Here is a 27,058-nt window from a genome sequence, read left to right on the forward strand (position 1 = left end):
GTTCTCTCAGTGATAAATTTATCTAAATTTAATCAATAACTCCACGCCACATCTTAAAACCCTTTGAAGCGTATTTTAGCAGAAGAATAAAAACTCCACAAGCACCTGCATGAGTTAAAGGGTTAATGATACCTTCCATCATGTAAAGGCTTAGTTTCTACCGAACAGCTAGTCTTGCGATAATTGCGTGAAAAAGGTTCTTATCAGCTGGCAAATTTAAATACTCTTATATTTTGAGTGTTTTACAATTTAGAAACATTTTTCTGATCAAAATGACATAATCTTCAATCTATGTGAGGAGCGGAGGAGGTCAAGATTGCTATTTTCATATGAAAAAATGCGACTAGCTCTAATTTAAAGAACGCAGTATAGAAAAAAGGTTAGAAATTTAAAGGAAGGGCCTTTGAACAGTAAGATGGAGAAAAATAATAGTGGTGGACGCAAATTTGAATTATCTAGGTACAGAACCGCAAAATGTAAAATTGGGGTTTGAAATCAATAAAACGAAAATTAATATTGGGCAGTGCGCGAATCTGAATAATTTTAGTTTATGAGTGTAATACAGAAAAAAGTGCACTGAAATCAATAAAAGGATGGCTTTTGAAAAGAAGGCTGGTAAAAAATTGCTATGGGGGTGTACGCAAATCTAGGCACCCTTTTAATTTAGTGGCACAAAATGAAAAAGAGGGCTTTGAAATCAATGAAACAAGCGCCTTTCGAAAATTAAGCTTATGCAGAAAGTTTTGCTTATTACATTTAAATGGTGTTACACAAAAATTTATAGATCAAATAAAAATACTGTTTTCTTTTATTATTGCTTATTATAGAGAAAATAAAACGGAAAAAAACATTACATCTATGATATTCGCTAATTCAAATTTCTTTATTAAATACCCCGTTTTGGGCTTATCCTTTCCTTCAGAAGGTCCTCTTTAAACCTTGAAGTTTAAATTCCCCTTAGAGCGAAGGGGTTGCGGGTCATTTGCTACTGTTTGCCCCCCCCCCCCAATAGTTCAGTATCATTATGGCACCACATTGAGGTGGTCGGGAGCAATACCATTTTTACTAGATAATGTATATTCTTTTTAGTTTACTATAAGAGGGACCTTTCGGTAGTTGAAGGAAGACCCCCAAGGCATCCCAAGAGAGAAATAGCAAAAATAACCCCTCTCCCTTCCCACCCAAGACAGTAGCCCTGGCTGCCCCGTCCTCTCTGAATGTAATTTGTTACGCTATGACAAGACAGTAATTAATTCTGTTGTCAAAGTAATTTGCTTCCCAAATGTAAAAAAGCATAAAAGGTGTATGCTACTATTAAAAAGGTGTAATAACTACAAGGTAGATTTAAATTAAATATTCTAGCAAATCACACAGCTTATTAGGTATCTTACCTCGGTCTACACAAGGTATCAAGTCTTCCACTGATACCTGACTTTTCAGAAATTTTTTTTCTAGCTCGTATACAAAGAGGAAAAAAGGAGAGAAAGAGAAAAGGAGGGGAAACTTACTTTTTGATCATAATACCCCCCCTTAATTTGCTCTGGGGCAGCATAGCCATAAGTCCAAATTCCACGAGAAAGGTCCAAAAGTTCTGGTGAAGAGTAAGTTGAAGAAGCAGAATGGGCAGCGCCTACTGGTAGAAAATGGGCCAAACCAAAATCTCCGATCCGAACTTGGCACGAGGAATTCATGAAGATGTTTTCAGGCTTTAAATATCGATGTATTATATCTAATCCGTGAAAGAACACAACTCCTGCCACAATCTGCTGAAAAATCGACATATTGTCATTCCAATTTATTTCTTCAATTGCATCTCGTCTCAACAGCCAATGTCTAAGGGTTTCTTTACAGTATTCCATCCCAATGCACAAATAAAGGTTTATGTTATCTTGGGACCTGGGATTACAATAATGAGGAAATTCACTTTCACTGTTGTTACCACACATAGGAATATTTACATATTCGACGCCCAAGACCGTTTTAGGTTTTAAAGGACAAGTCTGGACCCATGAGTTTTTGTACTGAATTATGTTTACGTGATGCAGCCTGCTAAGCGTAGCAATTTCTCGACGAACCTTGGACGAGTCCCAATCCTTCGACCTAAAAACAAAAAAGGGTAACAGTAGCCAAACTCTGAAAGCAACAAATTAGGTAGCCTTGGTCAAGGTACATGAATGAGGCTGTTATTGACATGAAAAAATGCTGTCCGTTAGATTGGTGGCAAAAGAACAGCAGCCGTTTCAAGAAACTGTAACAACTTGCTCAAAAGTATCTCTGCTGTCTGCCATCGAGACCAAAACTTTATTTGGTTTAATTGTTTTGCTAAATCTTTTTTGCATTATCTGGAATCCACACTGAATTAATGAGGCTGTTTTTTGGACTGTAATAGACAGGGAAAAAACACCGAAAACCACATCGGTTTTCGGTTTTTAAAACCAAAAATAAAGAGCAACGTTAAAACTTAAAACTAACAAAAAAAATTCTGTATATGAGGGGAGCTTCCCCCTCCCGAATTCCACGCTCTTCGCACTTTAAGTTTTAATACTTTAAAAAAGCGTCTTATTCTAATTAAATGGCCGTTCTTTTCGAGGAGTCGCTCTTAAAAATTTGGAAAAAAGTTAAACTTTAACATAAGGTATTGGGTAGGGGACAGCCCCCCTCATATACGGAATAGCCTTTGTTAGTATTAGTTTTTAATGATGCTCTCATGGGCGTAGGGAAGGGGGGCAGCTGCCCCCCGAGAACTTCAAATGTACGATAGACATTAGCGAGAACTTTTCGAATGTTGGATTTTTTTGTTGGATGTTACCTGGAAATTTCCAAATATCGTTTGCGATATCAACATTTACGTTTTGATTTTCAATATTGACTTTCGGTCCGATATATAAATAGGAGACTGGCCCACGATCGGCTGATTTTGACTTGTTTAATTCTCCATGAATTGATTCAAGCAATAAGAAGTTGCTGAGCATGTCAAAGCAAAAGTAACTCATTCAATACCATCCTTGAAAACGACAATTAGAGATACTCCGCCATTTTTCCACCTGGATACCTCCCTATCCAAGTGGTCAACAGTGCCAAACCTGGGCCATCCCGGCACTGGTTCAGTCGTCTCTGTCTTGCGTTTGGCCACCGTACAAAAGAAAAAGAAAAGTGACCAGGGGAGCATTAAAGCTTGTTTTTCGGCTATAAAATTAAGAAAGAATATGGTCAGCATAAAAAAACTACAAAATGAATTTCATTAAGGTTTAAAAAAAAATAAAGAGTATTAATTTAAAATTATATATTGACTGATCAACACCAAAAGTAAGCCGCTCCACTAATCTTGGTGTTCTACCTTTCAGTGGAGGCAGTTTTATTTCAACTTCTGTCTTTAAGACACTATTCATCTCGTCAGTTAGCGCAAAGTCTCTTGCTCCAGTCTTCTTCCAAAAGAGGACCTTACGTTCTTCAGTTGCTACTTTTGATAATGATAACATTGTGAACAGAATTCCCTTTCTTGCTCTTCAGCTCTATCAGAATGTAATCACCAGCCTTGACTCTCTCAGTGTCAAATTAGAAGTTGCTGGTAGGGGGCTTGTCTTCAATGTCTATAATGGAGTCTGAAGAGCTGTTGTATACAGGATCATGTACGTCAGAATCGTCACTCTAACTGTAACTCTTGTTGCCAGAGACACGCCTTTTACTTTTTAGTCTTTTCACTTGTCCGACTTTCTTCCGTTCCAGGACTAGGGCTTTTTGGCAGATACAGCTTTTATCCTAGCAGTAATGCATTCTTTCATAGGGGTGTCAGTGAGCACTTCTGAGTTTTTCATATTTTTTTCCTGTTGATTTTTTGGGTTTGAGTTGATTGATAAAATACTGCAAGTAAAACAAAGAATGAGAGGCAGTCATCCACCCAGAAGTATTCTCTGAGCTGATCATGATGGTTCCTGGTAAAGCTCCCTGAGTAAAATTTCCGGACACTGTTTTTGTGGGGGAATAAGCAGAGGAAGGACTGTGTTCCCAACACATTACCACCAGCACAAATCGTGGTCAACTGACCTCTTTCTACTGACGTGACCTTCCCTACTTACTTCTGGCCTCGCTGTGCAATGATTTTACCAGGTTTGTGGATTTTTTTCAGACCTGATTCGTCGAAACTTCCAATGTCTTGTGGTCTGAACATGTGTTTATATAGGCCTCAATCCATACTGCTAAAGAAAGCTCCTACACTGTGACAGTTGAGAGCAGTTGTCCGTCATAGGCTTGTACTTATTGGCGTTCTTACTGATAGAGTTTTAAGTCAATCCATAAAACCACGGTACTAATCTTTACCTGTAATTCCTCCACTGTTTCCACTACCTTTGCAGTTCCGTTATCCGGTACTTTTATGCTCTTAATAATGGCATAAGTGTATGCAAATTTACACGTTTCTAGGGGAATACAGTCGAAAGCATATAAGCTATTGTTTTCAAGTAAGTTCTTAGTCTTTTTGCTTGTTCCTCGGTAAATATTGATCATGGGTTGTAACAAGGTGTAAGGAAATTCAAATCCAGACTTTTTAAAGGGATATTCAGCTTCTCAACTTTTTTTTAATGCAGTCTTGCAGCGTTCTTCTAGGGACACCCCAACAGAACAAGCGGTTGTTTATCTATGCAGCGTAGTTAATCAAGCGTTGGATGAAGGTTACAGGGTTTTAGCAATATTTTTAGATATAATTAAAACTTTCGACACAGTAGATCATCATCTACTTCTAAAATATGAGTTTTATGGCATAAGAGCTCCTGGGCTTAACGTTCTACGTGTATTTTTAGCAGGGCGGCTGCGGTATGTTCAGATTGAGTCAAAGCGTTCATCAAGCTTTCCTATTACATGTGAAGTTCCATAGGGCTCTGTTCTTGGACTGCTATTATTCTTAATTTTTGTAAATGACCTAAATCAAAACATCTAATATAAAAAACAATTTCAGTGAATTATTCAATGATCCACAAGAAGTGACAGCACCGATGTTTGCTATTGACACGTCGCTTGTCTGTCTTGCAAAAACTATGAAGGGATTACTTGAATTAAGTAAACAATCGTTAGACAGAGTTTCAACTTGGATGCGTGTAAATAAACTAAAAGTTGACCGAGCTAAGAGTAATTTTATCATATTCTCAAGAACCACTGCATATTACCCATGGATTTCTCGATTAATATACAGTTATGGCGAGATTGAAAGGAATTCTTGTGTCAAGTATGTAGGTATTACACTTGATGAAACTTTGTCGTTTAGGAAACATGTTGGGGCCACGTCAGCGATTTTTATCACGGAACATTAAAATCCTTAGAATACTTGCACACTTTGTCCCACATCATATTTTAAGGTCGTTGTATTTCTCAATAATACATCCATATTTTATATTGTTCTTCGGTATGGTTAGGGATTCCATCACTTCCATCACTAGTTAATCCGATTCGAGTTCTCCAAAATAATGCGATCCGTTTATTTTGTAATAAATCTTATATTGATTCGGTGAAATTGGAGTATAGAAGACAAAAATTTTTACCAGCTGCTGGCTTACGGGATTTTTATCACCAGATATTTATTTTCAAGTATAATAATAATAATCAACCATTATGCTTCTCATGCATGTTTAAGGTTAGGTCTGATTGCCACAATTATAATACTCGAACAAGCAAGGCACAGTCTGCTCCAATTGACATTACTACAAAGTCTAAGTTATCCTTCATTTATCGAGGAATAAAATTATGGAATAGTAATGATAAGACAATTAATGACACAACTAGCTTTGAAGAATTTAGAAATAAAGTTAAGGAAAAATTGTATTCTAATTATGAGTTTTAGATTATTATTTGTCATTTTTATTTGCATTTTATTTATAAATTTATAGACTAGTAATAAGAGGATTATTAATGATATAAAATGGTTTGAAAAAAATTAGAAGTAAAGTCAAGGAAAAAATGTATTCTATCAATGAGCCCTAAGCTATTATTCGTTTTTTTTTTGCTTTTTTTTCCCCATCTTCTTATTCTTCTTTGGTTGTTTGAGGTGTGTGAAGGAGTATAGTGGATTATTTGGATAGTTTTTCTTTTTTTTTTGTCGTTACAGTGACTCAAGTATTAACTCAGCAAAGAATTATGTATTTTATTTATACACATATACATATTTATTTTTATTATATTATCAGTATTTCTGGTATACTTAATTTGTGCTATAAATTAGTAATAAAATTTTCTCTTTTTTTCTATTCCTGGCACGCCCCTAGGACAACTTGCCTTTGCAAGTTCATGGGCAGCATATATATATATATATATATATATATATATATGTATATATTATATATATATGCATTTTATCAAATTCTATTTTTTATTAAAAAAAAAAAAAATAAAAATCAATTGAGAATACTTACCATCAAAGAGCTGTGATCCAAGGTGGTCATTCTTCGCGTACATCGAACAATATTCTTCAAGTAAAGTTTTCTACATTATTTCCATTTCAGCCTGACGCTCTCCTGATGATACTAAAATTAGAGTCTAAATAAAGCATAAATCATACAGTCAATCTTGAACTCAGTTTTCTACTAGCACTTCACTCCATAGGAAGTAACAAGCTACTGAGTGGCTCCTGGATAATTATTAAATAAATAAAACAAGTTTTTTCAACTGAAAGTAAGAAGCAACATTAAAACTGAAAACGAACAGAAATTATTAAGTATATGAGGGGGTATACCACCTAGTCAATACCACGCTCTTTACGCTAAAGCTTTTTTTAGTACTTTCAAAAGAGCTATCTCTTCTAATCAACCGACTTTTGTGATTCAGGGGTTTGTGATTCGGACAAAATTTGAGCTATAGCGTAAAGAGCGAGTAATTGAATAGGAGACAAACTCCCTATTATACGCAATAAAAACATACGAATAAAGAAGCTCATTACGTAAGTTAATTCGCAAGTTACGTCACAACAAAATTTCGAGAAAGCCATTTATATACGTAATAATTTCTGTTCGTTTTAAGTTTTAATGTTGCTCCTTACTTTCAGTTGAAACGACTTGTTTTTATTAATTTAATTTCTAATCATATTTTAAATAATACGGGGAAATCCGGCACCCCCTTCATAGAAATGTCCCTTCCCCCAAGGAAACATCCTCCATGGATAGATCCTCCCCTGTAACCACCACGCCCCCCCCCCCAACCAGAATGATTTCTTTCTTCAAAACGTTTGTATACTTCCCACCAACCACTACTATATGTAAACTATGTGCAAAGTTCATAACTTGCAGCCCTTCCCTTGAGAACTTTGGGGGATTAAGTCCTCCCGAAAGACATATTTATGCTATTTTTGACTATGCTGAAAAATTAGCTATCTAAAAATTTTGATAGGGTGACTTTGGGAAAAACATGAGCGTGGGAGGGAGCCAAGTAATCCTCCAATTTCTTAAGTCGCTTAAAAAGGACACTAGAACTTCTGATTTGCGTTCAAATGAGCTCTCTCAAGATATACTAGGACAACTGGATCGATACGATTACCCCTGGAAAAAAAAAAAATAAAATAAACACGCATCCGTCATCTTTCTTCTGGCAAAATAATACAAAATTCGATGTTTTTGAAGATAGGAGCTTGAAACTTCTACAGTAGGGTTCTCTGATACGCTGAATCTGACGGTGTGATTTTCATTAAAGTTCTATGACTTTTAGGGGCAGTTTCTTCCTTTTTTCGAAAATAAGGCAAATTTTCACAGGCACGCAACTTTTAATCAGTAATATTAAACTTGATAAAATTTATATATTTGAAATCTGCATAAAGATCTGATTCTTTTGATGTATCTATTGATATCGAAATTTCGTTTTTTAGAGTTTCGGTAACTATTGAGTCAGGTCACTCTCCCCAGACCCGTCCGCTACAAATTTTGAGATAGCCAGTGATTTTGAAACAGTTCAAAAATTAGATAACAAAAACTTCCCCCAGAACCCGGGGGGATAGACATTGTAAGAGTTGTCCTGGGGGCGTATATGGTTCTTATGAAAAGGATGCTCGTATAAACTTCAGAGGGGATTCATTTGATAGGAAATTAAAAGTTCTAGTTCAATTTTTAAGAGTCAAAAGATATCCAAGGGCAACTAGCCCCCCCCCCCCAAACACACAACCTTTTTTCCCCAAGCCCATCCAATAAAATTTTTATAATAGCCATTCCATTAAAAATAGTTCAAAGGTCAGAAAAGAGAAATTCCTGTGTTGACGGACCCCGCCAGGGCCCGGGGGCATGCGTTATGAGTAATGCACTAGGGGCATATATGGAAGGGATGCTCGTATAAACTTCGGAAAGGGCTCATTTGATTGGTAATTGAAATTTCTTGTTCACCTATTAAAAGTCAAAAGAGATCGGAGGGCAACTAGCCCCTCTCTTCCACACCCTAAATGCATCAGATAAAAATTTTGAGATAGACATTTTGTTAAAAATAGTTCAAAGTTCTGATAACAAAAAACTCCGGTGTCGACACAGCCCCCCAGGGCCCGGGGGTAGGCGTTTTAAGTTATGCCCTGGGAGCATATATGGTTGTTATTGAAGGGATGTTCGCATAAACTTCCTAGAGAGCTCATTTGATTGGAAATTGAAAGTTGTAATTTACTTTTTAAGAGTCAAAAGTGATTGAATGGCCGCTAGCCTCCCCCAGAACTCCATTCATTTTTTCCCCAGATGCACTTCATATAGAAGGGGTCATCGTAAAAACTTCAAAGGGGGTTCATTTGATTGGAAATCGAAATTTCAAGTGTCCTTTTTAAAAGCCAAAAGTGATGAGAGGGCAACTGCCACCCCCCCCCCAAGCTCTTTCCTAAAATTCATCGGATAAAAAATTTGAGGTAGCCATTTTGCCAAATAGTTCAAAGATCATATAACAAAAACTCCTTTACGTATGGTCACTTCATTAAAAACAGTTCAAGGTCAGATAAGAAAAACTCCTGTGTCAACACAACACCCCAGGGCCAGAGTAGGCATTGTAAGTATTGCTCTGGGGGCATATATAGTTCGAATGGAAAGTATGCACGTACAATCTTCAGAGGGCTCATTTGATCAGTTGTTTTTCATATTTGTATTTATAGCACTATTAAGTACTTTTAAAGTATTAAATATGGCTTTCATGGTACTAAATAGCTTATGTTTAAGTTTTTTACTGTCATTTTTTACTGTAAGATTTGCCTTTTATATATTTCTCTTTAAAATACATAAAAAGGCTGCCAAAAGGAATAAAGCTCGAGCACACGTATGGATGGCTACTATGTTGTCCTGTTGTCCAAGTTTGAAGAAATTTACATTAAAGAATGAACTGTACCCCCTAGTAACTGAAGCATTAAAAGGAATCATTATACAGATGTTGATTCATCACATATTTAGATAAGAAAACAGGAAAAAGCCTACAGTTTTGTTCTTTGTAATAGAAAGAGACGAACCTCAAAGAATTAGGCAGCTAACTAAGTACAATATATGCAAAAGTTTCTTCTTCTATTGATCATATTTTAATACTCAAACGCCAATAATATTTTTGCAGTTTGCATTAAGCATTAACGACTCTGTACTGATGTACTTATAGCTAAAATTATAATATCGCATTTATTTTTATGCCATATATGGTTACAACTTAAGATTATAACATGATTCTACCAATCTTGAACATGAAAATTCAATTTTTCGAAAAAATATGTTAACAAAGGGGAACTTGCATAACTTACAGCCCTTGTCCCGGGGCTGGAGAGCCCTTGCTAGGACAACTTGAAGTGATTAAAGATAGGAACTTATGATTCTCCAAATTAACATAAACTATTAAAATAATACTATTGTTACCCTTGTCGTGGTGTAGTGGAGCAAACCATTCCTACCAATCGGGGAATTTCAGGTTAAATCCTGCACGCCGCAAAAAGACCAGGGATTGTTTCCCTCCTTATATTACATTCATAAATAACTGTCATTGATTAATGCAATATTTGACTTATGAACCAAAATGCAAGTCTTATAAAGGACCTATAAAAATATCATTTGTTTCCTTTTATGATTCTGTACCAGAAGTCATCATCCCATACCCATGTAACCCATCCATAAATGTCTCACCTACACAGGTCAATGGAATTCCACCCTTCAAGAGGTATTCCAATTATGATAGCAAATTAAAAAAACACCTCTCATGACCTTGTTCACAGACTTTTAAAAATTTTTTAATTACAAAAAGAGTTAAATGTTGCAATTCCCTTTAAAATGAGCCATTATACAGCTCTCTAATTTTTCAGTGCCGAGCAAGCTGTTGAGGGAGAAAACGGAAAGAAATAAAGATGCTGTATAAGCAGAATACCGTGGTTGCAGCCGCTTTTCTTGATTTTCAAGCCAAATATAATTTTATTGTTGTTGAATCCAAGAGAAGGTAAAATTTCTATATAGGGGTTTTGGAAAAGGCGGTTCTAAGAGCGTAATTCTTGCTTTGATCTAACTCTAATTTTAGAAGTTATGGTTTATTTTAATTTTTATTATGTGTTTGTCTCTTACAAGATTGCTAGTTACCGCTGCAACCAAGAAAAACCGCCCACAATTTGCTGTCTTTTCATGCTGAAGTCTTTTCAAAGACATTTGATTATTAAATCAAGTCTGATTTCTAACAACGATATCTACTAAGCTTCAAACTATTGGTTTTCTTTTCTAAGGTATTTGATTTGTTGTAATCCCTTGTTAAAACATGTACAAATATTTTACCAATTACCAGTTTTTTTCTGTCTACGCAATTTAATGTGTTTTCATACTAAAGGCTGTCCAAAGATATTTGATTATTGAAGTTAATCAGATTTCTTACTACCATATGTATTAACCTTTAAACTTTGGTTTTTTCTTTTTTAAGCTTTTTCTATTGCTGTAATTCCTTGTCAAAATCTAGTACCCCGATAACTTCGGAGTTACTATTGGCTATAGTTCGTTCTTTAACATATACTTCATTAATCAGAATTTTAATATATCCTACATGGTCTAATGGCTAGGATAGCTCGCTTTCACCCTCTGAATCTTTTTTCAGGAGTTATGGGTTACTTTAGTTTTTACTATGGGGCGTGATCGTCTCTTATTAGTTTGTTAGCTACCTAACTGACAAATTCAATTTATGATGAACAATATCGGTCTTTTATGTAAACAAAAATCAAATATCTTCAAAGAGACTACAGTATGAAAATACATCAAAAAGGCAGTTTACTGACAAAATTGATTCTACTTATTTTTTTAGTTTTTTTATTACAAAAGGCACTAGATGTAGCAATGTCCTTTAAACTGAGCCATTATACAGCTCTCTATGATTTTCCTGTGCCCAGCTAGCTGAGGAGTAAAAAAAAAAAAAAAACGGAAAGAAAAAAGATGCCGTTTGAGGAGAATATCATGGTTAATGTCAATTTTCTTGATTTTCAAGCCAACACATTTTCCTTGTTATTCAAGCCAAGGGACGGCAAGTTTGCTATATAGAGGTTTAGGACAAGGCGGTTATAATACTATACTTCTTGTTTTGGTCTGATGGATCTTTCAACAATTAATATCATTATACATCTAACATTCAATTTTATGTTGTTTATACTTTCCAAGACTGTTCAAGTTTTTGAATAAATTCCAGCAGCTTTCACAACACTGAAAGAGTATTTTTTTTCACTGCATGTTTTGCCTACTATGTGCCCTGTCATGCAGTGCACTGCATAAATATTTATCCCAAATAAGCGCACTCTCAAAAGATGTATAACATCCAATTCCTTACTTTTCATCACAGACAGGGACTTGCAATGAAAGAGCATTCTATTAAAATGAAAACAACTTTGTGTACATTTCAGAAGCTTTTACTTCACCAAGGGCTTATTTTAGTACATTCCATGTTTGTTTCATCTAGTGCACTATCATACAGCGTACAGCATTATCAAATAATGATAAGTAATTTCCTTCTTCCTCACCTAATAGATACTCATTCCTCGTAACTCTATTAACAGTAAGCAATAGTCTAGTCTCTAAAGATGTGTCAAATACACTTTCTCACATTCCCCCATGGTCATAATATTTTACTTTGAAAAGAAATATTATTTTGTTACTAACTAAAAAGGTAGCACATATATATGGTAGTTTTCGTTTTAGTAAAAGGTTGTACCACAGAACAGGTTTATAAACAGTTTTGCATGTTTGTTTCAGAAATGGGACACATAACAGCACCACAAACTGGTAGTCAGTGGATGAAAGCATGGACAATTGTCCTAATAGCACATCAAAGAAGGTATATAAATTCATCGTTATGCGACCCGTGAAGGAGGAGCCAAGGAGAAATGCAAGATGCATGATGTGCTCCATAACTCTTCAAAGGAGAGGATAGGAACGCACAAGAGAGAGAGAGAGAGAGAGAGAGAGAGAGAGAGAGAGAGAGAGAGAGAGAGAGGGGTTTTATTAAAAGATCCATTTATCACTAGGGACAGGCTTTATCATCATTATACCTAGAGGAGTGATCCCAGAGCTTATTAATATTCCTTTAACGCACCTAAATGTTTCATCCTATCCAGTGAGCAAAGTGTTCTATGGGTTAAAGTTGATCTTCTCGATACACATATAATTATGGTTGTTTACAACCCTCCAAACTACCAAGCAACAACAAACATACTCTCTGGAAAAATCTGGAAACTTCTCTTACAGGCTCGAACAGATTGTGGATATTAACATGGGCGTACAAGCCTCTGTGAATCATATCGTGCAGACCGGTTCCTTACAAACCATCCCAATCCTTTCAAAGCACATCCTCAACCATCTATTACAACTTCCATTTGAAAAGGGTCACCAACTGATTTGTAATTGTTCCAAATTAGATATGAAGCAACTTTGGGATCTGGCAGTACGTAGCACAACGATAAAAGCACAGCTGCCAAAACCAGGAAGACTTCCTGTATAATACAGGAAGACTAAAATCAAAGTTCATAGTAAAAATAAATTTAATCCATTAAAACTATAAAACTTAGTCTATATATAGTCTCTGTAATACTGCCTTTCCCTAGCCAACAAGATGAAACGCGAGGATAACTAGACATGTGTATTGTTGGAGTAAGGGTATTTAATTCATTAATTTTTCAACCTTACTTAATAGCATAATATGATAGTTTCACATTTAGCCCACCCAGAGGGGCTAAATTTATTAATACTAAGAAGGTCTCATTTTTTACAATTACGATAACAATTCTGACGTCACAGATCTGATGTCGGCACCATCTCCTACAAGCAAGGTTGCTGTTCCATTAATAAATTTAATATATTTTTAGCAGGGGACTGAGGAATGTGATAATCCCCTATGATAAGGAAAGTTTTCCGCAATGGAATTTTCTCCTCAAATATTTCAAGAACGTCAGGCCGTTGCACTTTTGAAGACTTTTCTTTTTGTTCAGGGTGAGTTGAGTTGTGTTATTTAATACATTTTTATCAGTCAGAACTCTTACTTCAAAAATTATGCAATGTATAGCTTCATCTATTCATACCATGCCTACTACTACTATTACGAACAACTAACTACAGCACCAGCCGCCTGTAGTTAGCAGAGCTCCTTTACAATCAATTTAAAGTCCCATTCTTGATCCGCTCCCATGAAGTTCCACTTTCCTTTAAATCTTTCTTTTTTGACCTCTTGCCATCCTATTTGGGGGCAACTTTAACACGACCAAACCCTCTGAATGATTCAGCTATTTTTGGGTACTATGAAGTCAACCTCAGCAGTTTTAAGTGTCTCCAAAGTGCCTTATATATCACTTTGAAACTCACCCCCATCCAGTGTTAATCTAAATTATTTTCCCAGTCTTTTAAGAGGTTTTCCCCCCCCCATATTTTCTTCAAATTGTGACCTTAATACTGTCTCAGTCCACTTATTGTTTCTCAAACTCTTTGTCTTTTTCTACTTTATCACAGTCCTCTGTAACTTTCCTTCCCTACTTCCCTCATATTATCATTTTTTTTTTTTTTATTTTGATGTAGTTTCTATATTTATGCGTCCCCTTGTTACAAGAGAGGAAGTTGGCAGTTGCAAACTTAGTCATAAGAACGAGTAAAAATGAAAATCCAAGCTATAACCATGCAATAAGTTTAAGGTTATTGAAAAAACTATTATGTTTTAACACAGCATCAAAATGGAAAACCAAAAACCTGTCCTTTGTGAGCTTTATGCAAAGACTGGCTTGGTGGCTCAACCAACTTGATGTGCGTGTTAAAATAGCAGATTAGGCGATTTGAACACATCCTCATTAGGCACAAACACTATATTTTTTTAACAGTTTTACTATATGGGCGGATAGTAAATCACTCTTAAATTGAATAAGATATTTTTGCAGTCCAGAAGTAAAAAAATGCGGAAGCAATTACATTTTAGATGACCCAATTAAAAAAAGAACAATAAGTAGTGACATTATTGAAGACTGGCATATCTTTTTAGAAGTGAAAAATCAATCAATGGGGCTGCTTCTTTAATTTGTTTGGAACAAAGAGCCATTGAACAAAAAATAAATTCATAAAAATTTCATTCTTCATTTTTACCAAAAACTTCAATTTTTATCATCAAAAACGACCACCTAGTCAGCTAAATCTTTTGCTCCCCAAACATTTCACCTTGCACAGCATGAACATCTAACTAGGTGGATAATACCAGGTCTTAACACTCCTAATATACATCCAACTAGACAGATAAAAAAATTCTCTAAGCAGCTTGGGGTTAATTTGGCTAGCAAGATAAAACTATCTTTTAAATTTTAATTATTTTCCTAGTTGGATAATTTCTTATTTGCTTAAAAGGATTTTTGGTAAATTTCTACCAAATCATATTATTGACTTATGCATAAAGTGAATATACTACTCAATGCCCTTTTTTATGCTGATTAAAAATATAGTAATCATTTCTATTGGAAATGAATTTCAGCCCCCCCCTATATATGCCAATTCAGGGTATATATTTCTACAACCTAACCCTGAATTGGCAAATATAGGGGGGGAGGCTGAAATTCATTTCCAATAGAAATGATTATTATATTCATAATCAGCATAAAAAAAGGCATCAAATGGCGCATTCACTTTATTCCTAACTCAATAATACAATTTGGTAGAAATCTACTGGATTTTTCAGATAGCTAACTAATTGGATAATTTTGGCAATAACTAAGTATGGTTAGATATTATTTTTACATTCTACAGAATATAAATTTTTAGGTATTATCCATTGGGTATACTCCCTGAATATACCACTCAATGCCTTTTTTTATACTTTTTACAAATATAATAATCATTTTTGTTGGGAATGAATTTGGTAAATTTTTACCAAATCTTATTATTGAGTTAGGAATAAAGTGAATAAACTATTTGATGCCTTTTTTATGCTGATTACAAATATAATAGCCTAATCATTTCTATCAGAAATGAATTTTAGCCCCCCCCCCTATATATGCCAATTCAGGGAATATATTTCTACATTAGGGGGGGGGGGTAAAGTTTAAACTAATCTCCCATTGACATCAGATATAAAATTTGCCCCCACCTCCCCTAATGTAGAAATATATACCCTGAATTGGCATATATAGGGGGGAGGGGTGCTAAAATTCATTTCCAATAGAAATGGTTGTTATATTTGTAATCAGCATTCAGCATAAAAAAAAGGCATCAAATGGTATAGCCTATTCACTTTATTTGAAACTCAATAATATGATTTGGTAAAAACTTACCATGAATTTTATCCCCACCCCTATTTATACAATTCAGGGTATATATTTGCAAATTATGGGGTTGGGGGAAAATTTTATTTCTGATGTAAATGAGAGGTAAGTTTAAACTTTGCCCCACCCCCCCTTAATGTGCAAATAGCCTATATACCCTGAATTGGTATATATACGGGTGGGTGCTAAAATTCCTTTCCAACAAAAATGATTAGCCTATTATATTTGTAAAGAGCATAAAAAAGGCATTGAGTAGTTATTTCACTTTATTCATAACTCAATGGGCCTAATATAATTTGGTAAATATTTACCAAAGATATTAGCAAACCCGTGAAAATTTAGTGGTCAATATATACCAAATCATATAATTGAGTCAGGACTAAACTGAATACACCATTTGATGCCTTTTTTATGCTGATTATGAATATAATAAGCATTTCTATCGGAAATGAATTTCAGCCCCCCCCTATATATGCCAATTCAGGGTTAGGTTAGGTATAGCCTATATAATATGGGGGGGGGGAAGCTGAAATTCATTTCTGATAGAAATGCTTATCATATTCCTAATCAGCATAAAAAATGGTATCAAATGGTGTATTCACTTTAGTCCTAACTCAATAATATGATTTGGTATATATTGACCAATTTAGTTTATATGTACAGCCAAAAGAAAAAGGGTCAATATCTACGAAATCATATTATTGAGTTAGGAATAAAGTGAATACACCATTCGATGCCTTTTTTTTTGCTTTTTACAAATATAATTAGCATTTTCTATCGTAAATGATTTTCAGCCCCCCCCCCCCCTATATAAGCTATACCTAACCTAACCCTGAATTGGCATATATAGGGGGGGGGGGCGGTAATTAATTTCAGAAATAAAATATTAATAAATTATTAAAAACCATAAAAAATAGCCTCAAAATGTTTATTAACTTTAGTCCTAACTCAATAATATGATTTGGTATATATTGACCTACCTGAATTGGTATATAGCATAGGGATGGGTTAAAATTAATTTCAAACTAATATAAATATTATACTTCGAGCATAAAAAAGTCATGGAGTGGTATATTCACTTAATTCTTAAGTCAATATGATTCGGTAAAAAATTACTGTTGAATTTTACATTACAAACATTTAACACCAAATAGACTACATTCTTTCATAGCTTTAACAAGGCTTAGGCTATGTTTCTTCAGGCAATCAGAAGCGGTCTGTGATCTTGCAATTAACAAAAGTGAAAGCCTTCACTGAGCCGAGTCAAACAACCACTAAAATTCAACATTTATAGTTAAAAATAAGTAAAATAATTTCTCATTCCAATTTACCTTTAAAGTGTTTCGACAAGAAACGTGGTCTTATGAAACTCCCTAAACGAAGTATGATGATAACGGTGGATTAAATCCTTTTTTCAATGAATAAAACTCTAGTTAGCTTAAAGTAAACACGATTACGATATATTCCAGGGAGAAACTACTCTTCTAACGAAGTTAGGTAGTTATCCCTACTCTTTAGTATATTCATAGACGCATTATTTTAAAAGTTGCCTTGTTCAAAAATACTGCATGTATGGTCATATTCAAGAAACTAGTCAACAAGATTTCGAGTTGAGGCTCGTTTTTAAGAAAAGTCAAATTAAAATAAAAAGTAATATACATTTGTTTCTAAATATAAAGTTGTCTGTTCTCTTTCATTAATTAGCTTAAACCATAAATTTATCATTATTATAATTTTTTAAAATCAGAAGGATTATTTTAATTATATTAAGTTTAATTTATAGCTAGTTGCAAGAGTCCCAAGATAAGTAGCTACATATTATTTCTTAAATTAGATAATTAATGACATATTTTCAATACTAATAATGAAATTTTTTAAAATTAAATATTTTTTAATTTTATTTAATTAATAATAATAAAATGTTAAAATTTATGACTAAAATTTAATTATTTTATTAATTGTACATTATTTATATCCCATCGTTTTCGATTACTTGTTGAAAAAAAAACAAAAATGTCTGGCTGGTTAAATTCTTTTTAAAAATATTATGAAAATAAATAGCAGTTTGTTTTCTAGATAAGTATTTAAAGTTTCTGTTTTAAGAAAATTCTCGTGGGAGACTTTGGATAGTTTAATTTTCCGAATTTGATTCCAGATTAAAGTGCCATGAGTTTTCTTTTTAAGATAATTTTTTTAAAAAATAATAAGCCGCGTTCATCAAAAAGATATTGGGTAACTCATAAGAGTGTAAACTGGCGCTCTTGCAAAAAAAAAACTATCAACGTCAACTAGCGTTAGGCAACACTTAGTATTTATTTCAGGGTAATAAGACCAATAATTAAGCTAATTAGAGTAATGGATAAAATTAAGGTAGTAATAAATTTCTCATCTGATTTCCTTACAAAAAAATGATTACAGAGTTTGAAAAAAATGTCAAGTGTCAACATAGTTACTATAGAAGGTGATAAATTATTTCAATACTATTGCCCGTTTTTCATCTAGTAAGATGACCTTCGGCCCATCAGTCATAAATTAATATTGCTTGGTCACTATTAGTTGATAGAATGTACCATCTTCTGTATGAACCTGACTTTAATTATGATAAAAGATGGTAAATTGTGTAAAGTAAAAATAACTAAGCGATATCACCATATGAAGTTTGGCGGCCTTGTACGGTTGAAATCAGAACTCTGGGGTATGAGAAATCTATAAAAATTATTTTTTTACGTGTTTATCCTAAAAATAATTATAAAAGCCCTTTTATTCCACCAGTGCATAAAATAAAAGATCTTGTTGATTTTATGCAAGGCTTTTCTTGATATCAAAATGAATTTATTAATTCTTATCCGAAACCAACTACTTGTATGCATAGATTTTATTGTTTTCGTCAGACCAAGTGAAATTCCTTTTCAGTGCAGCTTGTTAATGCTGCTTCTGTTTGCCACCATTCACAGTCACCATTCATGAAGTCTCTGCAGCTGTTTGGAGAAATAATGGTACATTTTTTTTTTTTTTTTTTTTACCAGTTGCACAGCAGAAGCTAAACAAAAATTTAATACCAGTGACGTCAAACATGTGACTCATGAACCTTGTGCGTTCTCTAGAGCATTTAGATTTAGTATATCATCTCAATTGACGGTAGGCTATATAGTTCTTTAGATTTTTAGACCAAGTAACTTAAAATCTAAGTACTTGTTTTGTCATCTTTCAGCAAAATTGTTGTTATTTTTTAAGAAGGTCACTAAGCAAGTTAACAGAATTGAATTTTCAGAATTTACATCAACCTGTTGGTTTGATGTCAACAAACAAGCTATTTGGGCTACAAAATAGCCTATTTTTATACAATATCATTAACCAGAAGCTAAACAAAGGTACTACCAGTGTTGTTTAACATGTGCCTCTTGTTCTACACGTTTTACAGCCAAATAAATTTGATTTTGAGTATCCATAAATTTGTATTCTGTATTTGAATTGATTCGAATTTCCTGAATTCAGCTATTCGGGTTACAAAATAACCATTTTGTAAACCAGAAGCTAAACATTGCGTTAATGCTAGTGTTGCAAAACATGTTACTCATGGACCTTTTGTATAAATTTTTCAGCCAAATAAATTTAAATTTCCATAAATTTGATTTTTGAATTTGAACCTGTTCCAGAAGCTTTGTCAACAACCAGTCAAACTGGAATTCTGCGGACAAGTCCCGCTAAAAGTCACCACACACCTTCTCTTGGTGAGTTTGTTTTCGTGTAATGTGAAGAAAGAACCCGGAATAAGGGTTTCTAGAGCAGATTGGTATCTACATTTTCCTTTATGGATATTGAAAAGGACAAATTAAAGCGATGTACCGTCTTACCTCTACAACGCATAAAAAAACGGTGGGGGGGGGGGTACGCGTCAGAGGTGCAGGTTAAACCGAAATGAAAGATGATTTTTAAAGTTAACCCAACATTGATAGTTATTTCTCATAAGAGGTGGAAAGAGGCGTGCGAGGGGAAAGGTATATAGCAAAATATGGGGGGGGGGCAATTACTTTAAACTAAAATAAATTTGGATTTTCATTTTTTACAAAAATTATCATTTTATTGTTTAGAAAATTTAAGATAGCAACGTGCTTTTAAGTATAACAAAACCCTTGTTTGGCTTGAATGCCCTACAATTTGTTGGGTTTGAACTTTCTTTTTCAGTGTAATACTCTGTCTGTGTAAGAAGTATGGGGCCAAGGGGGCTGCAACATCTTATTTAAGATAACTTTGTTTTGTTTAAAATTTTAAAGTAGCTGTTTATTGAGCTTAGTAGATTCGGCGTCTTCTAATATGCGTTTAGTAACGCATAAAGAGGGGGGAGGGCTCTTATTTGAGGCACATTGTTTTGTGTTTATGGTTTTATTTTTGAATAAATGAGCATTAATTTGTTGATTATTAGAGTTGGTTGAATAAGTTATTTTCTGAAATAAATTCTTTCCAAAACAGATTTTATGCATCATGAAATTGTATTTAAAAGGATGGTTTTTTTTTTCTGCTGACAAATCTGACTCTTGACCCCTTTTGGAAAAATGAACGTAAACAGTAGCTACGGTTGAGTGATTCCTTTTGGGATTGAAATGGGGCAATCTAATTCAAAATATTTTTTTTATTGAGCAATATTTAATTTTTATACAGTGATTTTTTTTTTTAAAAAAGTCGTGAGGCCTAACATACTTCTAAATAACCCGTTGTAGTTTACCATCATCAAAATACCAGAAACCGCCGGTTTTCAACTCTCAAATAGGCCCTACCCCGGCTCTGTCTTATTTCCAAAGTTCTGTAAGTACTCTTGTATTAATACCTTTTCAGTGGTACCATGCAAATATGATAAGTTGTAAATATTTGGAATCAGCATAAAAAGTAGAATAATTACACTTGACAACCTTCTTTTTTCATTCATGCTCTGTTCTTTTCATGTTTTTGTAGACAGCTTTCAAATGAATTAAATTTCCATGAATAGTTTGAATAAGCTTCTCTTATTGTCCCATGACCCGAGATCCAACGAGGCCTTGGAGGTACAAATGGATATTTTTGAACACACAAAATCAAGAATGCTAGCTTGTCTTCAATTTTGTTGGGTAATGATTTACATCTTTCCGCTGGTTCAGACTCAGATAAGCTTTTGTGTACTATTAGGTTTTTGTTTTTTTTTGCTTATTTTAAACATGGTGTTGAGTAAAGTCTACATTTGTTTAAATTTGTTCGTTATCTATCGTTTTAAACATAAGTAGTCAGGAATGTCTTATATTTTCGTTTGAGTTTTCAACGTTTTGAAACTGGTTCATTCTCCTAACATCCTTAGAAAATAGACCCAATCTACTCAGAAAAATCAAGAGATTTATTCCATCAGCCAACTGTTTTCGAGTATCTGGCAATTTTTCTTTCTAAAAATCATCTAGACCAGCATTCAGTGATTTTTACGGGTTTTCTTCATCATTCTTAAGGCTTTCAGTGTAATTTACTCTTGATTAATTGCTTTCTGTAAAAGAAAAAAATATTTAGATAGTGTTCCAATACTAATATTTATATAAGAACTATATTAGACGAGCCTTTTGATCTTTAAATGCAGAAACAAAGTCCAAATGATGTTATATTTCAGAGTCAAAATATTTCAAAAAAAAAATATTGAGAAATGTGTAAAAAAAAGTCATTCTTTGATATTTTAAATATTAAAATTTTTAATTATATTATTCGAATCTTTTTTGGGGAGGGCCCGTTGGGAGTGGCTCTGTGTTATGAAATCTAACAAATGTTTCCGCAATTTCTCACATTATATAGTATCTCCTACCGTGGTCACCCATTGGCTGAATTTTAGGGAGGGGCTTACCTGGTCTAATCAGAACTTCTAATACTGTATAAAAGAAATCTCAAAACAAAATTTCATAGTCAGTATTACAGTGCTGCCTAAGTAAAGAGTAATTTGGGCACAATTAATTTTTTTAGACCAGGGTACTTCATATAGGTAGAAATATCACAGGAACTTCCCACCACGTCAATCATTTTCCCAAACACTTCGCATCAAAATTTTGAGATATCCATCTTGTTCTACGTAATTTAAAGGTTCGGAAATTATGACTTTGAGGATTACTACCCCCCTCCCCCACAACCACCAGGGCAAGGGTTGTAAGTTATGCCCTCGGGGAATATTAGATTTTTTTTTTATAGAAAGTTTGGTTGTATAAACCTCAGAGGGGGCTCATTTGATTGGTAATCAGAAGTTCTACTGGCCTTTTTAACAGTCACCAGTGATTGGAGGTTAACCAGCACACCCTCCCCCCTTCCCTACAACAATCAATTCCCCAAACATATCCAATAAGAATCTTTGAGATAGCTATTTTTTTCAGCGTAGTTGAAAGGTCCAGAAAATATGTTTCTGACGACGAACCCCCCCTTCATACCCCTCAGGGTAAGGGTTATAAGTTATGCCGTGGGGGTATATAAGGTTTTAATAGAAAGGGTAGTCGTAAAAACCTTGGGGACGGCTCATTGAATTGATAATCAGAAACTATAGTGCTCTTTTTAATAGTAAAAGGGATCAACGGGCAGTTACCCCCCCCCCCCATACACACATGTCGTATTTTCCCAAAACGCATCTGATAGAAATTTTAAGATGTACATTTTTTGTTGTCATAGAAATTTAGAAAAGGGCTCATTCGGTTGGAAATTGAAAGGTGCCCTCTTTAATAGTCAAAAGTGATTGGAGGGCAACCATCTCCACCTCACGCCCATCATTTCCCCAAACACAACCAATCGAAATTTCGAGATAGTTACTTTGTTTGACGTAGTTTAAAAGTCCAGAAATTATGTTTTTGAGGATGACAAACCCCCCACAGCCCTCAGGCAAGGGTTGTAGGTAATGCCTTGGGGGTATATAAGTATTTTATAGAAAGCGTTGTCGTAGAAACCATCCCCAACTCACGCCCATCATTTCCCCAAACACTTCCAATCGAAATTTCGAGATAGTTGCTTTGTTTGACGTAGTTTAAAAGTCCAGAAATTATGTTTTTGAGGATGACAAACCCTCCACAGCCCTCAGGGCGAGGATTATAAGTTATGCCCTTGGGGTATATAAGTATTTTATAGAAAGCGTTGTCGTAGAAACTACAAAAAGGGCTCATATGATTGGAGATTGAAAGGGCTAGTACCCATTTTTATAGTCGAAAGTGATTGGAGGTCAACTAACCTCCCTTTAAGCCCACCCTTTCCCTTCACACCTAAAATAAAAATTTTGGTATAGCCATTTTGTTCAACGTAGTTTAAATTTCTGTACATTAATTATTTGAGGACGACAACCCCCCCTCCCCCCAAAGCCCTCAGGACAAGGATAGTAAGTTATGCCCTAGAGGAATATTAGGTTTTTTATAGAAAGCGCTGTCGTAGAAGCTTCAAAAAGGGCTCATTCGATTTGAAATTGAAAGGACTAGTGCCCTTTTTAAAAGTAGACAGTGATTAGAAGGGATAATAGTAAAGAAGCTAATTGGATTCAAAATTATAAGTTCTAGTATCCTTTCTTAGATTAAAAAGAGATTGACTCTCCAATCTCTTATCAATAAATAGTCGAGTCAAGCTCGAAACGAGGAAAAATTAACATTAGTAGGGCTGATAACCCCCATGGCTTCTCAAGACCAGAACATAATTTGCGCTTTACTGAAAACAAAATAAGTTTAAATTTTTTCACTTTTTTACTTAAATGAATACAGAAAATTTAAGACTTAAAGAAATAAATATCAATATTGGTATATTAAAGAGACAATCCCTCGGTTAATTGTTTTTTTTTCAGTAAAGCCTAAATTCTGTTCTGGTCTTGAGAAGGCATTGGGGTTGTCAGCCCTAGTAATGTGTTTTGAGTTTGACTCGGCCATTTTTTCTAATTTCTGTTCGTTTTAAGTTTAATTTATTTGTTCAAAGTGATTTGTGGTAGTTTTACACTTGAAAGATTATTTGACTTCATTTCAGCCCCCCCTGCATTCCCCTTATGGGTGCCCGTGTCTCTTACTAACAGAATAATGGTACGTTTATTGCGGAACATTTGACGATCAGTATTTTAAGTCAGAGAGGTGAAAAGAGTACCTAGTCGTCTATATACACTTATGCCAGTTCTTGCTTAACATAAAAAAACAATTTCAGGATATACTGTTGAGCAAGATCGCATTTTTTTAAGATAGAGGGAAAATAAAATGTATTTTTTTCACTTATTGACTCAGGAAGCGGTTCCTTGGGTGAGGAGCAGAAGCCATGAAATAAGCAGAAGAGCTTGGATGAGCAGTAAATTCGTTTAGCGAGGGATGAGTAAAAAAGATACTAGATTCAAAAATATAAAGGGTTCAATTTCTTTTAAAATGTGAAAAGGAAAAAAAGAACATAAACAATTTTAACTGAGAATTAAATGAACTTAAAAGTTGAGAACCCTTGATTTTCAATTAAAATTTACAATTATAAGAAGGCTGATCTGTTGCAACGACTTAGTATGTAAAATGAATGCCATTACACAAAAAGACGGCAACAGATACAGGCTTACACAGAAGTTTACGAAATTTACTGCTCATATTTTAAATTTTCAACCTAGAAAAAAAAGTCGTAAATCAACTTGATATGCAATAAATGTTAGAAAAAACAACAACAACAAAAGACCAGCGCTAAAAATAAGCCCTAACCCTAGAGAGATATTAATAAATGAATATTGGTTAATTTATGAAGTCTGTTATTTAACATCCCCCCCGTGAAGACATCCTCACTCAAATCTACAATATTATTACGAAAAAAGAAAAAAACACACTTGTAAAGGAATAAAGGGACATTTAACAAATAATTACGAAACGGCTTCAGGTGTATGCTGGAGATTTTTTAAAAACACCCTTTAAAAATACATATAATACTAATTTTAGCTAATTTTTTTTTTTTCATCTAATCTCCGTGCTGCAGAATTTTCAAATAACAGCAAAAAGCAAGAAACTATCACAAAAAGAGTAAAGTAGAAAGGAAAAACGACGAAGTACAAGTGTTGCGTCACAACAATTATAGATGACTAATTCAGAAACTGTAGGGACATGTGTTTTTACAGCCCCTTTGAGTATTTTTTCAAATGATCCCTGCTAGCCACCGTGTGAGTTTTAAATACGATAATTGTCAAGGCTAGAGACACATCGTGGTAATTATTGACCCTGATAAGAATATTAAAAAAGAATTAAAATATTAGGCCAATGTGTATTTTAGGACTTACAAATTGAGTGTTCAGTCAATTAGGCGTTCCACATAAAATCTACACGTAATGTATTCCTGTGCAAATCTTGGCGAGATAAGGCTTTTTTTATTGGTTAAGTACCCTTTCGGGTTTTGTAGAGGTTCAGCAATGTTGAACTTGACATTTTTCAGTATAATTTTATAGCTTAAACTTATGTACATTATAAACTAAAGGCAAATAAGACCCCACCCGGCGCATCTTTTCCCCAAATAATACAATCCAAATTTAGATTATTATTTGTTTTGACTAATCTTTTAAACGCCACATCCAATTGCATTTGGATATAAGATGACCCCCCCCCCACCCCCCCACTCTCCACGTATTTTAATTGATGAAACGCTACAATTGTTACCTCATTTGAGTTTGTATTGGAAATTAGTTAACCGTTTGTGGGTCGAAGGAGGGGGGGGGAATTTCATGCGTTTGGTCGGTATACGGGGGAATTTCCAAGAGTTAGGGAAGTTTCCAGCGGGTGAACTTGTAAGCGGAGATTATAACTGGGGGAATTTGCTACAATTCCTGTACAAAATTTTCTAGAGTATATTTCCGTTGGGAGGGGGATTTATCCGTTCAGGACAGGCCAGATTTGCTGGAAATATTTAAAAAAAAAAAAAAAAAACATAAATTAAATGTAAAAAAACTTGTTTTTCCAAATGAAAGTAAAGAGCAACATTAAAACTTAAAAAAGAACATAAAATATTACGTATACGAAAGGAATTTCCACCTCCTCAAAATTTTGCTGTTGATGCTGAATTTTTAATTTTTTCCCAATTATTTAATAACGACTTCTAAAACACAATTATTGATTTTAATAGAACAATAAGAAGATTTTTTAAAATCCCTAAGAAGTTTTAGCATAAAAAGTGGTGTTTAGTAGTAAACAACCCCCCCCCCCTCATATATGTTATAATTTCTATGCATTTTAATGTTGCTCCATACTTTTTGTTTAAATTACTTTTGTTTAATAGTTGAATAAAAGTTGAATAAATAGATTAAAAACTGAATATTCAAGGCTTAGTGGTTTTTTTTTTTAGTTAAAAATAGTTTATAAGATAAGAAAGATAAGTTTGCGAACGAACATTAAAATATTGGAAGGTAGAGTCTGGCTCTGGCCCCAGGTATGTCTCTGGTAAGAACCATATCTGGGCTTCTTACAGTAGAGGGGTAACCACCCATCTACTGTAAGAAGAGCTGTTTCTTACGCTATATATACCTGGGGCCAGAGCAAGACTCAACCTTCCAATATTTTAATGTTCGTTCGCAAACTCATTTTTCTTATCTTATAAACTATTTTTAGCTTAAAAAAAAAACATTAAGCCTTGACTATTCAACACAAAATTTGGGTTAAAACTTTCTAATGTTCCCATATAGGGGTAAGAATAAGATACTCAGTCTTGAAAACCCCTACGATAAACACAGGGTCATAAATTAAAATGAACAACCAAGTCAAACCCAAAACGAACATCCCCCTGTTTCTTACCATATTTATTTTTCAGTATAATTTTATTGCTTAAACTTAGTTACATTATAAACTAAGGGCAAATAAGACCCCACCCGGCCCCTTTTTTCCCAAAATCGTCCAATTCAAATTTCTAGATATCCAGTTTGTTCATCAGAGTTTAAAAGCCCAATAACTATTTCTTTTGATAATTTGACAACCCCCCCCCCCCCAAAGCCCCAGAAGAACGGTCTTTTAAGTTATAAAATTTGCCCATTTTTAACTAATTGTTATTTTTATTGGGAAGTATGTATACGTTTGTGGGTGGTAGGAGGGGGGGGTGAATTTTATGCTGAGGGTATTTATACGGGGGAATTTCCCATGGGTAGGGAAGGTTCCAACGTGTTTACGTTGACGGGGATCGTATACCGGTGGGAATTTGCGACAAGTCATGTACAAAATTTTCTAGAGTTTATTTCCGTTGGGAGGGGGATTTATCCATTCAGGACAGGCCAGATTTGCTGGCAATATTTAAAAAAAAATGACAAAATAAATGTAAAAAAACATGTTTTTCTAAATGAAAGTAAAGAGAAACATTAAGTCTTAAAAGGAAAATAACATATTAAGTATACGAAAGGAATTT

At 34.2% G+C, this 27,058-nt stretch overlaps 1 protein-coding gene across 1 annotated transcript in view; it reads right to left on the minus strand.

The window, feature by feature from the left end:
* Window positions 1-6,511, minus strand: part of LOC148956670 (caspase-7-like) — a 48,854-nt gene extending 42,343 nt beyond the window's left edge. Inside the window, exon 1 of the mRNA XM_089086620.1 lies at window positions 6,399-6,511. The gene's annotated coding sequence lies outside the window, so the exon portion shown is untranslated. The remainder of the gene's footprint in view (window positions 1-6,398) is intronic.
* Window positions 6,512-27,058: the final 20,547 nt, after the last annotated feature.

The sequence above is a fragment of the Artemia sp. Qi Xiang Cuo genome, chromosome 1, assembly GCF_049724085.1.
Source record: "Artemia sp. Qi Xiang Cuo chromosome 1, ASM4972408v1, whole genome shotgun sequence".
NCBI lineage: Eukaryota > Metazoa > Arthropoda > Branchiopoda > Anostraca > Artemiidae > Artemia > Artemia sp. Qi Xiang Cuo.